Source organism: Mytilus trossulus, chromosome 8, assembly GCF_036588685.1.
Source record: "Mytilus trossulus isolate FHL-02 chromosome 8, PNRI_Mtr1.1.1.hap1, whole genome shotgun sequence".
Taxonomy (NCBI): domain Eukaryota; kingdom Metazoa; phylum Mollusca; class Bivalvia; order Mytilida; family Mytilidae; genus Mytilus; species Mytilus trossulus.
In genome coordinates this window covers 11,546,510-11,565,769 of record NC_086380.1, presented here as the reverse complement: position 1 = coordinate 11,565,769, position 19,260 = coordinate 11,546,510, and the positions used below count along the sequence as shown (strand labels likewise).

The following is a 19,260-nucleotide window of genomic DNA, read 5'->3' as shown; positions in this document are numbered from 1 at the left end:
TGTAGACGTAACTGGCATCTGATGTACATAACTTTTTATCCGTGTAACTATGATGAGTTTATGTAAACAAAAGCAGGTCACTGTTTTGGATTCAATATTGAGCTTGTGGGTTAAACATAAAGGGACCCGGGTTGTTTTTTGTCATAGTTTTATACATCGTTTGATTGTATTAGACACCATGTATTGATATATAGTAGTTTTTCCAAACAAGAAACAAAAAAAACCAAAAAAAAAACACTTTAAAACAGGTACGTGATTTACATATAGCGAACTGCAGGTGTTTGAATGTTTGAAAGTTTTTTGGAGTTGTTTTTGACCGTGTTGTTTCGTATTTTTTTTACCGTGTTGTATTTGGCAGTGTTGTTTTCGTCTTGGATTTTAGTCGCAATAATGAATTACGAATTTGTATTGCTATTTTGTTATAGCCGTCTTATTTTCAACATTATTCAATGAAAACACCGACAAAACAGATAGATGATGTGAGTATAATAGTAAAGTAACTCTTCTTTGAGTTATTTCTGAACACTAATTCGTACAGTGTAAAGAAAGTATTAGTAAATCTGTGATATTAGAAATATACACGCAACTGTTAAACTGTGGTATTAGAAATATACATGCAAATACATGAATGCTGTATTTTCAATTTTTCAAGATGATTTTAATAGAATCTTTTGAAACTGGGAAACAAAATGTTTAACTTTGCTGATATTGACATAAGAAATTAAAAAAGAACACCATATACATACAAAATCCAAAGATCTTTCGGGTGACTAATATTTTCGGTTTTTTTTCATAGTCCATATCGCGTTACAATTCCAAAAATAAACCTATTTCCAGAGCGTACACCGGTCTGGTCTTGTCACGTTAAAATTCTTTTATAATTTAACATTTAGAAAGTTGTATCTGTGTAGATTGAAAATAAACATTCAAATGTATGAACCTCCCGCTTTACCAAAGGTTTATTTTCCTGGATGGGAGAAATAAAGACATGACAATACTTTTTTACCCCAGCTATTCCTCGTGTTTTGGTACATAATGAAGTTTACTATTATTATTTTGTGCACCCTCAACTAAAATGAAGACTGGCACTGGCATCTGACTTCAAGTAAACAATTTTAAAGTGATATTTTCAATGACCGGTGTTATATCCCTATTTTATGACTATCAGCACTTTGTTGTATTGAATTTACAAATCTAAGGTATGATGCTTCGTGAAATATCTCAACATTCTACCATCTTCCTGCATTAATCCTCATTAATCAGCGCCATGTCAAATTGCTGGCCAGTCTAATACAAAATGGAGTATGTTTTCGTCTTGAACATGCATGAAATACTTGCCACTGGTCGTTGATCACTTAATCATTTTAAAAGGAAAAAAGTATAAAAGAGCCCTTTATAGCTTGCTATTCGGTGTGAGCCAGGGTTTCATGTTGTAGACCGTACTTTGACCTGTAATGGTTTATTTTTAAAAATTGTGACCTGGATAGAGAGCTGTCTCATTGGCACTCATACATGAGAGTTGTCTTCTATCACTCATACCACATCTTCTTATATCTATTAAACGACAATGCATCCATTCCTGTGTAATTTTTCAACAGGAAGCAGACACACTCTTTGACCAAACGATGAGAAAACTATGGAAATAGTTTAACTTTAATAAGAGGAGTTTGTCATTCTGACTTAAGTTGTTATGTTGCACATATATCTATAAAGTATATTTGTATTAAAAATTCATAATTTCTATATCATTTTGCAAATAACATATCGATTTCTCGTAACAGAATACTGATATTCTATAAGGCTTTTCTGTAGAATCGTACGCCATTGAAAATAAAACGGCATTTACTCTTAAATCCAACACAGCTACAAAGAGTTAGAAAAACGGCGAGAGACAGTTTAAGGTAATATTTTTTTCAGTTCGCTTCGTGTCATTTCGAACTTCTATTTATCGTCGCTTTGATCTGCCTTTTATATTGAAACGGTAGATATTCAATTTGATAATGGAAAAATAAAAGACAAAATTTGATACTTAAATTTAAATTTTAATGACAAATGAAATATATGATACATTAATGTATTGTTTTACAAAATAGTATAGTATAAATCAATGATTTATATAAAGTCTTCGTGGTTTTGAATTATAACAAATCAGGAAAGAAGACATTTAAAACGTGTCTGATTTTACGAACAAAGCTAAAAAAAAAACCATAAAGAACGAAAATTCGTAATTCCCTTTATGCATGAAAGTATAACGCAATAAGAAGATATAATGATCAACTGCATTGTATTTTGTTTTATATTAACACGGTAGTGCTTATCTTGGTTTTTTTTATGGCGCTTTACACTAAACCCGTTGGATGTGCACTGATTGATATTTTGAGATTTAATTGCTTTGAACTAGTATGACCCTGCCAAATCCCTCTCTTATGGTTGGGAGGATGTAATTCAGTGGATGTCGTTTGTTGGTGGATACTACATTTAATTTTTGTTTGTTGTTTTTGTACATAAATCAAGCCGTTAATTGCACATGTCATTTCGGGTATATTCTAGCTTAACTATATGCTGTAAAGCTTTTGTTCATTGTTGAATATTGTACAGCAACTTCGACGGGATTGATTTGATCTTTAGTCTTCTTATTTTAATTGCAGTTTTCAGTAACTTAGATCACTCTTTAATCAGTACTTAGTGCATTTCGTTTTTATGTTAGTTGGATTTTTGTTTTGCTCTGTGCCAATCTGAAGATTCCAGCCATTCCAAATTTAATTTTACAGTTTGTTTGTCGACTCTTATAATATTGTCATTATATTTTTTTTCTTAGTAACATTTTAAAATGCAATTTTTCTTTTCAAAACACCACCCTATTCATTAACTATCCATTGCTATTATGATAATAAACGAAGAAAAATATAAAGATTTCATAATTTGTTTCGAGTTGGCTATATCAAACGAATTCTATTTTAAAACTGTTTAACTTCATCAAATAATGTGTCTTGTAGAAGTATTTTCTACCTTAATGTGGTTCAATTACTAGTAACCGAATACATTTTAACTGTTTCAAATATAAAACTCCCTATCAGAAAGAATGTGTTAAAAAAACGGAACATAATCTTTATAAAAAAAAACTTATATATGTATACTATAATATACTTGGTGTAAAAAAGGATATGTGGTGTACATACATGATGTAACAAACCCATGACAGACAGTTTGGAAGAAACAATTTTCTAAATAAAAGTCCCTTTCATTTTGCAGTTCCTCATCTAAAAAAGTTGTATTTTACTTATTAGACTTCTTGACCTTTATATTTAGTACAGACATTCATTTTCTAGTCATATGTCTGTGCACTACGGTTACCCCTAAACTGAGTAAACAACCCTGGCCCAACATACACAATATACCAACCACTGTATTACATGGGTATCATCAAATTGAGTAAACACCCCAACATACGCCATATACCAACCCCTGTATTACATGGGTATCATCAAACTGCGACTACAAAACAATAATCATAAGATTTATACATTAATTTATTACAAATTGGTTTCCTTTCTAATCTTGTGCTGACGAGAGGTTAATAACGGTAATATATCAATAAAACCACCATCAAACCTCTCTTACCAATTGGCATTGATTTCACTGATAATTTCTTACTATTCTAATTTTTGATCGCATTGGGAGCAATATGTTCATTTTTCCGGAAAAAGAAGATAAGATATCTTTTTCACCCTAGTGAACACTTATGAAATTTGCCACTCGGAATTATACAATAATTTCCATATTAAAGTTATAAAGGTTAGAAATCGAGGAGATAATCATTTGACAAATAATTTAATGGAATCTTGTCAGAACGACTATGGTAAGTGGGAGATTATTTTACTTTTTAAACCGAAAATATCGGGAACTTTTTGTGATTTATAATCCGGTAATGTTTTAACGCTTGCTATCATTTTGCTTCACATGCATATAAACTGTAGACAGATAATACATTTTTTAAATATTTCTCCTCAAGCATTAATCTAAAATATATTTATACATGATCGTCATTTAAAAAAAAAAAATATTCTTCTATTTTTTTATTATCTTTCTTTTAAACTGATTTACAATTACGACTGTTTATATAGAAATACACTGATGGTTTCCGTTCCTTTGCGTAATTAAATCACATGCCGCTGTCTTTTGTTTTGCTTGATTCTCAGCAGAACAAGGTAATAAAAGAAGACAAACTGTTGTTTTTGCATGTATCTTTGTAAGTTACGGTTAAATAAAGACTATGTTTTAAACAAAACGTATGTACTGAGAGCAATATGGTATAATTAGCCAGACGAAAGCTGTATGTGTTGGATGTTCGGTCGTCAAAGTCTTCATTTAAAGTTTCTATCCATGTTCCCACATCCCCATGCAGGTGCGGATATACCCATTCTAAATAGGGGAGTTCTCAACCCAGGATGAAAGGGGGTCCAACTATATATCCCTATTCAATGCATTGATCGTCCGAAAAAAGGGGGTTCCAACCTCCGGAACCCTCCACATGGATCCGCCACTGCCATGTTCAAATTCGGTAGCAATGTTTATTTACATTTCATGACATGAACCGGAGATTACCTGTTTGTTTGTTAGATTATTTTCCCAATGTCGCATCAACTTTATTATTCGGATTACAATGAAATCTTTCGTTCATTTCAACGTAAATTATTATTAAAAAAAGCCCTGATGTGAAGCTGAAAAAGGTCAAGATATGAATTAAACAAAATTTTAAAGGGTTGCTAAATAATAGATTGTAATAAGAACGATAAAAGCATTTTTATATTAGGTATACCATTAATCATAGTTCACACTTGTGTTTTAAAAGTCACGGTACTTTTAAAATCCAAAAATATCATATTCTTTTACTATTTCATTTATAAATATGATTTTATTCATGCATGCATATTCGTTTTATTGCTTTTTGATATAAATGGCGAAATAACCCGAACCCGAATTAACGACTCGTTAAAACCGTGGTTGGTTTGACTAATGGGCACATTCCACTAACCTAAACAAAAAACTAAAATATAAATAACACAAAAAAGCATTTAAAAATTCAAATAAAAATGAGTAACTCTAATGCGTAATATCGGTCCTACTTTGGGGGCGTCTTATACGTATATGTTAGTTTTTGTATATATATAATACCTGCAAACGTCATGTAACCGGCCAATTATATCAATAAATTAATATTAAGCGATAATAGTAATAATTTTGTACTTTTTTTCTACAGAGAAAGACCAGATGACTGTTACATGGTAAGTTGCTATAGACTCTTTAGACTTTTAAGAAAAAGTATTACAGACGGTATGTTGTGGGTTAATTAATTATATTTCAAATTCAGTTTGGAAATAAAAGTTTTTATTTGTACTGAACATGTTTGAATGATTGAAACTATGATAATAATAATACAAACTCATCACCATATTGTCGTGGTACAAAGTCTATTACTGTTTTTTTTCAAATTTGATGTGACTTAAATGTATAAAAAGCTGTCTGAGTTAGAGTTATGTTTTGAGATGAAGTCGTTTTTAAATGATCAGTAATATTTGATTGCACCATTTAAAAAAGATTGTAAAGTGGATAAAATCCCCAGAGCCGAAAAACATCATTAAATATTTCAACAATTAGAAATTATAGTACGATATACATTTCCGAAGCGAACGATATAATCGCAGGGATTAGTGTTTTCGAAAGCTTTCAGATCGAATGACTTCTAGTGCCTCGTTCGTCTTTAACTACGCGGATTGTCCCAAAGAGATCCTTTCTTTATTTTTCCAATTGGTTTTGTGTCTTATGCTAATTGTTATTTATAATTTAACAATAATATCTTGTCGATAAATACTGAGGAATATCATTTAGTTTCGTGCTAGAATTTAATCGATTTTTTAGTACTTTTGATTTTCTTTAAAATATATTAAGAAAAAGAAAATGTCTGAATTTGAGGTCTTCTGTCATTAAAAAACTAATTACAACGTTATAACAAGTTTCGGTGACATGTTTCGTCAATCCTATCAGAAAAAGCAATAAAGTCACATGTCAAATGTTATAAAGAGGTGCTTATATCAGTTTAAAAAGCTCAACTAGTCTAACGTTCAGAACGTGAGGATACAATATGTCTCATGTATTAGACTCCAATATCATGGATAAAAGTATTGTTTGGTATTCTCTCCTCTTGTTGTGTTGAACACCATGGCTATACATATACTGTCTACTCATATAGCCAAGGTCGTCCCAAACTATGCTGTCGTCTTTTGGAGATGCCAGTGGCATGTATAAAAATAAAGAGATGTGGTATGATTGCCTGGCCAAAGTTCAAATGAAGTGGATGTAATCAATCATAGGCAACCACACGTCCTTCAACAATGAGAAAAAAAAACCCAAACCGTATATGTAGTCGGCTATTAAAGGCCCCGACACAAAAAAATGTATGATTATATGATACTTCTTCCGACATATTTAAATTCATAGATATAACGAAGTACCCACTATGAAATCACACTTTTCAAAAGACAATCTGTACGATAGATAAAGGTAGTTATTAGAAGTTTTACAGAAAGCTAAATATTTATAAAATTTAATTGCCTCTGCTTAATCATTTTTAAGAAATATCTTCTAAAACATATTATTTTAAAAGCAAATGCAATATTAAGACATATGCGCATTGGACGTACTTTGCTTTCTTCAAAATCATTGTATTTGCATAAAAAAAAATATTTGACCCTTCTCAGACAATACAAAAGTCATTGGCATCATTTCGTGTTATTTATTGTACTAGTATTCAATTGTATAATTAAAACTAAATAAAGAAATTTGTGAATAAAAAATGTGCCCTTAATATAGCTTTGGTTTGAACCGTAATTTACACGATGGCATTTTTATTCTATTGCGAGGGAAAACCTATTATCATCTCAAATCTTGTAAGGAAAATGTCGAGAGGACTTATTAATACCTTAATTGAATTCAAAAGTAATAAATCACTACAATTGTTTTAATCTTAGGGCTTTTTTCAACATGCTACAGTGCAGTAAATATCAACAGGTTTAATCTCATTGGTAAAATAACTGTAGTCAGCAAACTGACAACACAAATGTTAAGTGTAAGAATATTTTGCATTAAACTTAATTCAAAGCAAAACTAAAAGAAGTGCTGTGTACATATAATGTACTAAAAGAACTGCAAATGAGTACATTTTTTCAAAACGGTTTCATAACTGTGTTATAATTATTCATATCCTAAAGTTATAAAACCGGTCGGAGAACAAAAATGATGATTATCACTATGTTGCGAAACTGGTTGGAGAAAAATGCATTCAACTTTATTTATACTAAACTCTTTTCTGCTTACAATTCGCCTTTTTCAGAATCTAGTGCATTTTGGGTAATATTCTGAATTTCCAAAGCGAACATCAAAACGTTTTGTTGGTTTAAAACGATCTAAACGATGGAAGTTAAATTAATGACATAACATTATTTTCATTTTGTGATACAAAAATTGATATTACCCATAGTCCTTTAGATTTTAAAATTTGTGCAATATTGTTTTATCTTTCTGGGTGAAGTTATTGTAGCCCTTTTACTTCTTTAGCGGTCAAACACAGTTCGAGGGAAAACGGGGTGGGGTCGTTTTTAATTGCAAAACACCAATGATAACAAAGAAAACTCAACAGTCAGTAAAGACAACCAATTTACTGTGGTTCATAGTTTTGGGTAGACGCAGTCGGATGAACTAACTGCTATATCTTTTCCTTAGCCAATCACTGAAATTATGAATACAAATAATTTGATTATAATTTTATATATTCATACGTAAAACTATAAGTAACTTCATATTTTCCCTCATTTAGATGATATATTTGATACTCTAAATTTGTATTATGGCTTGATATATCAATTTTTAATATATAAAGTATATAATATTTTTTATTAGCGTCGCAGACATATTTTTGTTTGTACCTATTTTACCATTTTTAAAGCGCTGTAGATTTTTATAAGTCCTCTATAGGTCCGTCTCATATCAATAACTTGTTCGTGGGTCTATTTATCCAACAAAACAAACAATACACATCAATATACTATAATCACAAATTAAATTTTACTGTGAATTCCTGCTTCTCCAGTGTCAAGAAATTAAGAATATTTGATAAAATTCAATAAATCTCCCCGTGCTAATGAACTAATCAAGGGAACAGTATTGGTCAATATTTGAGGTCAGCAAATAACTGTATTGATAACAGGTGCGATTCAAACAACTTTCTTCATATGCTAATTTCATAATTCATACATTTAATCTATATTTCTATTTGTTTCATAACTTAACTGATATGAGCAATTAATATATTTGTTCCTTTAATTATGTCAGAGTAAACAGAATTGGTACTATATTAAGCTATGACATTTAGTTATATATAACTATGTATTGCGACATGTTACATTAAAGACGAAGATATGGTATGTTTGTCAATGAGAAAACGCTTCATCCAAATTTGTAAAAAGTAAACAACTATAGGTAAAAGGAAAATTATAATTCCAGACTGTTGTTTTTATTGCAGACAATGTTAACATATACGTCTTAAACTATGGTGCCGTAGACTCTAATATCGGCCAATGTATTTTTAAAATATATTAAAAACAGCAATGTGAATAGTATGGAGAGAAAACTTAACTTTCATAAATGCCAAGCGTTATTTTGTGCACATATCAAAACATAAAAAATGAAATGATAAAAGGCATTCGTCAGTTTTTTTTAAAGTGTCCATTACGAATAGTACTTAACGGTTAACCGCGGACTGTTATCATTTTTTGTTTGCATGGCCTTGCGCATACTGTAAAGATCATCTATAGTACCATAATACCCGTTATTAGTGTCACTTTAGGCACGAGTATCGTGTTTGGTATGTCTACATTGTATTACATATGACCAATAATTCCCTCTTATAAATCTGAAAAAGAAAAGGAATTTTACTTCTGTCACGGTAACATCTTCTTATTTATCGCATTACGTGATAAGACCATCAGAATCTATCAGATGATACAGCCTTTTCCACATCTTTAAAAATCCCAACTTATATGTCTGGAAGTAAAAATTGTGATTTTGCATTGAAGGAATATTGTTCAAATTCAGATTCAAGTGGCCTACTGTATTTCACTATATATTGTTTATAATATCTTTTTTATATTCATTAACCACGGTTTTTTTTATTATTATAAAGGCATTAGTTTAAATTGCTGTCTCCAATGTTTAAAATTTCAGCCAAAATGAAAGGAACATTGCAGCTAAATTTTTGTTTTAACTTGATTTGATAAAACATATTATTATAACGATTACCTAAAACAATATTAGGTGTGGTATGATTGCCTATGGACTGACTATCAGCAAGAGAGAGCAGCAAGAATCCTAAAAAAAATTCAGCGTGACCTGAGGTGCTCCAGTAAGATAGCAAGGGAACAGTTAACGTTATAACTAAAAGGAAAACAGAAAAAACCCACCAAAGTCAATTAACAATGTTGTCCACTTATATAATCGACAGACTATGTTTTTGTAAGTGAAAATCCTTATATAAAAAAATAAAACAGACATTGAACATGGCATTTCTGTATGGTGTAGTAAAGTTTTAATGAAAGTTTCATTTGAAATCCAGTCACTACTCAGTACGTGAGAGCAAACATACAAGATTATTATCTACTTTCGTAAATTTGTAAATATGACAAATCAAAATGGCTTTGGAAAATACTGTAATAATATGGATCAAAATAGGAGATATACAATACCACTATATATTAAAGATTCTCTGAAAGTTCCACTGAGAATTCCACCACTGAAAGTTTCACAGAAATTTAAACTGCGGATAGACAAACGGGAATAAGTTTAACCATATACCCACCTTCCAGTTACCGGGACCAGCTCCAGTCATGCTCCATTGATTCCCTATATATTCAACCTAATTTTTACCCCCAAAAAGAGGGGTGGGCCCCTGAAAACATCTCTAAATCCGCCTCTGATCAAGTCGTTATATACACGACTGAAGTAGTAGTTATTGGGTTTGTATTTCACCAACACGTTCCAAAGAGACATCAGTCGTTACCCACGTATAGGTGTACTTAAAGATATGATAAATTGGCTAAAATATTCAATCAAGCATTCAAGCTTAGCAGTAGCAATAAATTCTAAAAGTCTAATCTTTCTCTCTCTATTTATGTACTCATTCTCTATTGAAAGTTGGCAATTTGAGACGTAAAAATCATTATTAATAATTATTTCAATGCCCCATTAACTTTATGGATGAAGTATATAGGCTTTACGTGACATATGCGTACCTATGTCGTTCCGCTTCCTTACTAGCTGTACTATCGGACATTCAACGCAAATATCTATTGTCGATTTCCTTCTGGTATCATTGTCGTATCGGACATTCAACGCCAACATATCTAAAGTCATTAGTTAACATTGAAATTTTTAATTTTCATTTAATATTTTAAAATCAACAATTCTTTTGTATGCGACACGTTAAAATCTTTCACATGCGTTTGATTTCTTGTATCGGAGGCTCGTTAGGTTGTCTTGTCCTGACAAAAATGTCAATAAATTGACTACATCACTTTAACCAGTTTACTCGGAAACCAGTAGTATTGTACATGCATATGGGTGAAAAGATATACAGTCAAACCAAAGGTCGAAAAGGGACAGCCAAATCATTAATATAGCAAAATGAATTGCAACTATATGTATATTTGAACTGCGTGATTTATAATAAAAAAAATTAATTTCATTTGATGTTCGTGCTCATGAGGTTGAAGTTAAAAGTTTACCAATTGTTTAGTCTTAAATTCTTCACATTCCTAGAGGTGGAAAACATTGATTTGGATGATTAAATAGTGAATCACTGATTCATGACCTCTTAGGCAGCCAGTGGGCCCCCACTTATGAAAAGTTTTTGATCCGACACTGATTCCAAAGCAAAGTCTATAATATCGACGACAATGAAATGATTGCTTTATGGGTAATATTCCACAGTGGCGGATCCAGAGGGTTGGGTTCCGGGGGTTGGAACCCCCCTTTTTTGGCCGATCAATGCATTTGAATGGGGCCATATAGTTGGAACACCCCTTTTTTTTTAAATGAATGGATCCACCCCTGTTCCACAAGGTTCTTCATCTATCAACAAAATATTATTGTCCAGAAATGTTCCGTACAGTATATGGTCTTTGGGTTGTTGGATTAATAAATCATGAATCATAACAAATTAGTATTGAACACTTTATTAGACATACCTATATTGTAATGTAAAGCGTGGACTAAAGTTCACTAAAACAGAATGTAACTGGCTATATATAGTACAAAACATATAATGGGTGATTGACAGGAACAAACTAACAGGTAATTTTTTTGTACATGCTTTCAAATTTTGAATTATTATCCGTATTCATATTAATTTAGTCAAAGAAGTACTTGAAGGCATTGTTTATTATGCCAGTCAATCGAAAAATATTCTTCTACGAGGTCCCTCCTTTACTGATGATTGTTTACATTTGCTGATGATATAATCATACATATTTCTGATTTTATCATATGTATATCTTATTCTCAATTGTATAATATGTATATATAATATTAGTATATCTATACTTAAAGTCATCATATTCATTCTTAATATTATCATATTTACTTTCAAATGTTCAATGCATTAAATTTGTACAGATATATAAGTATGCACATGTGAAGGTGAATATCGTGTTAGTGTGCAATGGAACCATTTGAGGAGAACTAATTATAATTAAGCATTTATCAATAATTATAAAATCATAGGATGGCCAGTTTAGACAACAATTTGGTCACTGAATATATATATTCTTCATTCCAAAAGCAATACAGCTTGTAGATATCGAGTTTAATAAATGCTATATTAATAAGATACAAAGAAGAATGGGTAGTGTGCCCTGAATTATTACACACCAGGCCAGAGCAAGTTTCGTAAATTCTTTTTTTTTGTTTCTTTTATTCATATTATCACAGTTCAATGTACTTTTTAACCTTTTGAGTGCAAAAAAATAAATAAAATACAGTGGACATTTATTTACCCTACGCGTAAATTTCGCCTTGACACGCCCGTTCTCCTTATATAATACTATGCAAATGCACATTGACAATTTTAAAGTAAAATTGTGTAATTACGCTATTAGATAGTTCATATGTTACATCTCTACGTGTGACTTTGAAGTACAGTGATTTAGTAATGTCCTTTGATCAGCAGTTAGTTGGCTCACGATACTGCGCACATAAATGTATTGCCAAAAGATATATATGTATCTAAAACGTCCGATATTTATGTTACAACGTGTTGTGTTTTAAAACATATTTAATGTTCGGTTAAGTTCATTATTAAATGATTAATATGTTTTCGATTCTAAGTTAGGCATATATTTACAAAATTTAAAGATATAAATATGAAAAATAACAAATTAAAAAGCCAAGAGGTATAAAAATGATATGAAATTTCGATGTTTATCTAAAAGCTAACGACGTTTTTATTCGATAACGTGAGAAAAACAAATTCTGTAATCTATATTTAATTTATTTTATTAGAATAATTATGTAACTTAAGTTGTTAAATGCAAGTTTGAAAGATATGAAAATAAAAATTCCAAAGAACATATTTTTTGGTGTTTTAATTTGTTTTAATTGAGTAGTTACATTTATAATGGCTACATGTATATGTGATTAGAAACATATCCCGGCAGTTTATCAACTTGAACGTGTCTATATATGGAGAATACAAATACAATCTATGTTCATTGCTTACGAACAAAACAAATAGTTACATCATATAAAATGGTTAGAATAAACGGGTCCCTCTTTAGGTTATACTGCGAAAAAATCAACTTAATTTCAATTGTTATTTAATTCTCAACACCGATTTACAAATAATTGTAGTAAAACCACAATACCTATCCGTGTCCTTCAACTATGTATAAATACATAAACCGGACTTCCGGATGGTCGAGTCATCTATGTAATTCATCTATCAAAAGAAAAAATTGTAGTTCATCTACAGTGACAAGTAACTTGTAAATATCTAGTTGTTCCTTCGTCTTTAATATGCATGAAATATTTGCCACTGAACTTCAAGAAACCAACAAGCAAGCAATCAATATAGTTCAGATGGGAGTTCCTTTCCGGAAACATATTTTTATCAACAAAGGGGTCCAAACTGGGTATAAGGTCAATTAAGATTTTCACTGCTCAGATAGACTTGCTTTTTTGCGATGCGTAATCAGATTGAATGTCAATTTTGTTTGATGAGGAAGGTCAAATAGTAACCAATAAGTGTCATTTTAAAATAAACGAACGTGCAGTATAATTGACGAACAATTAATATGGGAAGAGTACGAATATTCTCTATCTTGGGTGTATCCGAAAAAATATCATTGTTTCATTTTTTCAAGAGTTTTCTGCCGTGACATGCTTTAATAAATAATATGTTCTTCCGAAACGGAGATAAGAAAATGCATTGTCCTGATATTAGTAGTCATTTGCTTAAAAAAATAAACATTTATCTAAAGGAAATTCGAAATAATAGATATCCAATTATATCAAAGTTTTGGATCGAATCTTGTTTAGATCAGGTTAACGTTTGTCGTAACACGTTTCAGTAACAATATTATTGCATTGATCATAGTTAAATAAGCGCTTGACATATTAGTTCTTTCTTGCAAAGTCCATGAACGAGAACCAACAACCTTTAATCTTGTTTTAAGATCATTTGTTTTAATAAATGTCCTGGTTCTATTTTTTCTTTTGTACTTAAATGATCATTACGTTGCATAGGTTGAAGAATGACTGTATCCCTGCTATACATGCTCCGCAAACGGATAGACGTGCATTAGTCTGTTAAAAATATGGATGTGGCCACCAAGTAAAATGTAATAAAATCGTCTGTGTACAATTGATGTTAAAAACCCCAAAGCTTGTGTTTTTAAAAGGGATATTATGTTTGCGGTAAGTTATATAACTGTTATTTATTTTTGAAATTTTCGAAATTGAAATAAAAAAGGTATAGTTATGGTACTGTTAAAATTGTATTACCGCCCTGAATGAAACTTGGAATCTCAATATGTCATTGACTACAAAAACAAACTAAATCTTATTATGACACGTTTTGTAAGTCTTTTGTTAAACAAATAGAATGTTGACCGGGTCAAAATAAAAACTATATTTCCTGTGATATGTATTACAGTCTAATTGTTAACAGTCACGTTATGCTATCCCTAGTGGATAGTTGTTTCATTAGCAATCACACCACATCTTTATTTTATACTTACTGGACAGGCATTTTCTCTTATTAAACAAAAAATCGTATTGAATGTCCACTTCCCATCTAGCTTGATTCTGATTTTCATTGTACGTTATTCTAGTCACAATGGCAGGTACCTGTCTAAAAAATTGAAAACAACACTTTTAATAATTCCATGCGTCCGAAGCGCTTTTCTGGATTAAACCTCATCAGAAACGCTCAAGTCCCATTTGAAATCCAAGGATGTATTAGTATCGAAGTCATTGAAGAGCTATATGACAAAATTACCCAAATAAATAGCCAAATGCATCTAAAGTCAACTTTGCCTGAGGGAGTTGAAGCCATAGTTTTTAATGATTTCAAAATTAATAAAAAGACAATTTAAAAAAAATTTGTAAGGGTTCCGCGGAACCCAGTGTCTCGCCTACTTTTGCTGAAAATCACAGGCTCAACAAAATGAGGAAAAAAATCAATAAAAATATTCCTCTTGATACTATACTTTGATTGTAAGAAGCTTCTGTCTAAGTTTAGTAAAAATCCAGGATAGTTTATGAATCTAATAAATGTTTAAAAACTTTAACCGCAGACTGTATGTTAAATGTTAACTGGAAGAAAAACTAAGTCCATTTATTAGTAAAATACAGATAAACAGGTACAAAATATTAACAAAATTTCCTTCTAAATACTAGCTTATGATCATAAACAAGCTTCTGTCTAAGTTTGGTACAAATTAAAAGTAGTATAAGAAAGTTATTATATTTTTTTTTAATTTAACCACAGAGTGAATGTGCTATTTCCTGGCAGAAAATCTAATTCCATTTAAAAGTAAAATACGGAAAAAATGGATTTTTTTTTACAAAATATACTTCCGTTTATTATCTTTTGATCATAAACAAGCTTCTGTCCAAGTTTGGTACAAACCCAGGATAGTTTAAGAAAGTTATTAAAATTTTAAAAACTTGACACAGAGTGAATGTAATGTTTCCCCGCAGTAAGACTAAGTTCATTTATAAGTAAAATAAAGAAAAAATGGAATTTTATTGTTACAAAATTTACTTCTGGATACTATCTTATGATCATAAACAAGCTTCTGTCCACGTTTGGAAGTAATCCAGTATAGTTTAAGAAAGTTATTAAAATTTTAAAAACTTTAACCACAAAGTGAATATTTGTGGACGCCGCCGCCGATGACGACACCGACGACGACGGAATGTAGGATCGCTCAGTCTCGATTTTTCGACAAAAGTAGAAGGCTTGACAAAAATGTTAAATCATGTCAGTACCGAAGTACTGACTACTGGGCTGATGGTATCCTTGAGGACTGAGGGTCCACCAGCAGAGATATCGACCCATTTCTTCACTGTGGAATTTCTTTAGTTCTTGTTATAACTGAATAGGACTTAATGCTTTGCAGATTTCACAGAAACATATATCAATTAATATTCAGATCTGCAATGGTAAACAAATATAATTATTTTGTCGTCATTTTTTTTGCGCTATTATTGTAAGCTACTTAATTGACCATTAGATTGATTTGAAAACAACCAACAGTCACAAAACTGCTCTAAAATTGGAACTATACGGTGCTTATTAAGAATCAAACAAGTCAAATTAACACATAATTACAATTGAATGCCTCTCGATAATTTCGATAATTTTGTATTTGTATGAGGTTAAACCGAGAGGTTAAAACATATATTTCATAATATTTACAGCTATTGTACAATTAACGAAACACTGCAAAATTATCAAAAATATATGAAATATCTATAACATATTCTATGACTGCTTTATAAAATTTGGTTGCAATGATTTACATGCAGCTATATATATATCAGTCTAAAGTTAACGATGTTAAATATGCTACTTTAAATATTTGATATTTATGGTATCAACATGATCACGCTTGATACGGTGCTTTTTGTCCGCAATTTGCTTTTTGTCCGCTTTTGCTTTTTGTCCGATACTTTTGCTTTTTGTCCGAAACTTTTGCTTTTTGTCCGTTGCTTTTTGTCCGTTTCGCCTTTTGTCCGATAATTTTGCTTTTTGTCCGAAACTTTTGCTTTTTGTCCGTTGCTTTTTGTCCGTTTCGCCTTTTGTCCGATAATTTTGCTTTTTGTCCGAAACTTTTGCTTTTTGTCCGTTGCTTTTTGTCCGTTTTGCTGGTTTAGCTCACCTGGACTAGAGGACCAGCTGAGATTTACTCATCAGTAGGCATCCGTCTTCGACGTTAAATTTTACAAAATCTTTCTCCTCTGAAACTACTGGCACAATTATCCTTTATGTATCTAGTTTAAAAAAAAATATCACATGCCCCCTCCCAATAATCAAGATGGCCGCCATGTCTATAAATAGAACTTTGGGTAAAATTTAGATTTTGGCTTATATTTCTGAAACCAAAGCGTTCAGAGCCAATCTGACAAGGAGTAAATATGTTTATCAAGTCAAGATATATCTGCTGAATTTTTTTTCGACACATCGGATAACAGTTTTTAGAGTTGCTGCCCCTTAATTGGTAATTTTAAAGAAAATTATCAGAAGTTGGTTTTTATTTGAATGAAGTTTTATTACGATCTGTGAAAAAAATGTCAATTTTGATGATCGTAGTACGATCGTGTAGATCGCAGTAAGGTCGAATCACGATCGTGGTGAGGTTTTCAAGATCGTGATGAGCGTGGCCAACTTTGAACATGTTCAAAACAATCGTGGTGCGGTCGTGGTGAAATCAGGTCGTAGTAGAAGCGTAGTGAGAGCGCACTAAGGTCGTGGTAAAATCACAAAGGTCGCTGTACCATCGCAGCGAGGGCGCAGCGAAAGCGTGATTCTATTTTCGGAGAGACAGCGCTATTATCTCACAGCGACGTTATTACGACCTCACTACGACCATCGTGTTATCATAGAGACCCAACTACAAACATACCACGTTAACACCACGCTGTTCACGACCATAGATCCCCACCCCTAAACCATATATATTCTTGAATAGGGCCATAAAACAAATCAAATGAATTCAAGGGAGGTCCCCGGGGGTCATCCCCACCCCGTTCAATTTGAGCCTCGGAATGTGCTAGTATCTTCTAAACGGTCCAGATCCCCACCCCTAAACCATATATATTTTTGTAGGGGACAATAAAACAAATGAAATGAAATGTAGGCTATGTCCCTGGGGGTCACCACCACCCCTTCCTGTTTGAAAACTTGTAAATGGTGGAGACCCCGACTCGTAAACCATATATATTCTTGTATGGGACCAAATTAAATCAAATGAACATGGGACCATATGAATGGGGAGTTATGTGAACTTTGTTTGGGAGACTTCGTAACAGCATCCTGTTACAATTACTTCTTGTTATAAATTCATTTCTTCAATTAGTACTAAAAAAAATGTTTAGAACACAAATAAGTAAGATGTAAATGTCTTTTGACGTTAGAAAATTAGATCGTTCAGTTGGAAGACTAGCAAGCCGTTATTTATAAGGGAAAATTAAAAAAAAATATAGATATAAGAAGATGGTACATGAGTTCGAATGAGACAACTTTCCATTAAAGTAATAATTTGTTTTAAAGTAAACCATTATAGATCAAAGTAGGTCCTTAAACATGGAGCCTTGGCTCACAGCGAACACCACGCTATATAGTAAAAAAAAATACTAGTGTTAAACCATTCAAACAGGAAAACCAACGGTCTAATTTGTAAAAAAAAAAAAGGAGATTAAAAAGTACAGGTCAGATTTTGTCGAATTAATCCGAATGAGGACAGTATGATTTATCTTTGTCACAAGTTAGTTTTATTGTTATCCAATGAAAGTCTTCTATGCTTGCGTTGCGAGCATATCGGATATAAAGTACTTCGGTGCGTTCATTATGACATTTGTGATTTTGTATTTAGAAATGCACTATGTGTACATGAGATATTGTGCACATCTATTTCGTTAATTAAATGCTTAGTAGCCTTTTTTTTTTTAACTTTCCCATCTCTTTTTTTTACCAATGCTAGCCAGTCCAGGCGCTAATGGATGGCGAAGGGACAAAGAAGATTCCTTTTAAAAACAATCTTTCTGAGGCCTCATCATTTTGTTAGAAGTTTGTATATTTTGGATGTAAAAAAAGGATGCCTCAGTCGTTGATATAGGGGAAATCGGGTCCCCAGTGCACTGCGTTGTGTGCATGTGGTGGAGAGTGTGAATAAACATGTATTTTTTGGCCAAATAGTAGTAATTTAAAAAATATTTCAATTAGTAATTTACGCCATATTTTTTACCGGAAGTGTCAACTTTGTATTTAGGGGACGACCATTTGATATTCTTGGGGGGGGGGGGGGGGCAGGAGGATTTTGAAAATAAATAACTCAGCCTTGATAATCACAAAAATAAATGGTTTGTTCTGTGGTGGTTTGAAAATAAATAACCCAACTTGCAATGTATTGAAAATAAATAACTCAGCAGGTCTATAGCTTCTATGGCCTTCACCGGTTCAAAAACCCTTCAAATAATGTTTGGCCTCGCTCCGCTCGGCAAAAGATATTTGACAATACTTTTAAATTAGGCTAGGTAAAACCAAACTAAATTTAATTTAATACTATATATGAACACAATACATGTATATTGCTTTGGAACATAAATGATTTATTTCTTGAAGAAAATAAAAAAAAAAAATAATCTAATTATATCAATTGTCTTTAATAACATACTTTTTACTATGTATTTGTGTTTCGTTTGTCCTGTCTCGCTATGTATCATCTTAAAATGTTTGTATATTGTCCTATTGTACACAAGTATGTGTCTGGGGTTATGAATGAAATCTTGAATCTTAAAATTTCTGCAGGGGATAATGATCTTTTCTGATTAAATGGTACATAATGACTTGACTATACATGTATAATTAACAAATATTTAAAAAAAAATTATGTTTTCGAGTATCATAAATATAGTTGTGAAAATGAA

The 19,260-nt window shown here is 31.6% G+C and overlaps 1 protein-coding gene across 7 annotated transcripts in view; it reads left to right on the top strand.

The window, feature by feature from the left end:
- The window catches only part of LOC134728292 (nitric oxide synthase-like protein), a 91,809-nt gene that overhangs the window by 38,437 nt on the left and 34,112 nt on the right, over positions 1-19,260 (top strand). For 3 of the 7 annotated variants that reach the window (XM_063592845.1, XM_063592843.1, XM_063592844.1), the window contains exon 2: positions 5,261-5,285. The gene's annotated coding sequence lies outside the window, so the exon portion shown is untranslated. Of the gene's footprint in view, positions 1-3,765; positions 3,860-5,260; positions 5,286-11,321; positions 11,404-13,931; positions 14,023-19,260 lie in introns of those variants that run through there. The other 4 variants (XM_063592842.1, XM_063592848.1, XM_063592847.1 and 1 more) reach the window with 3 other exon arrangements.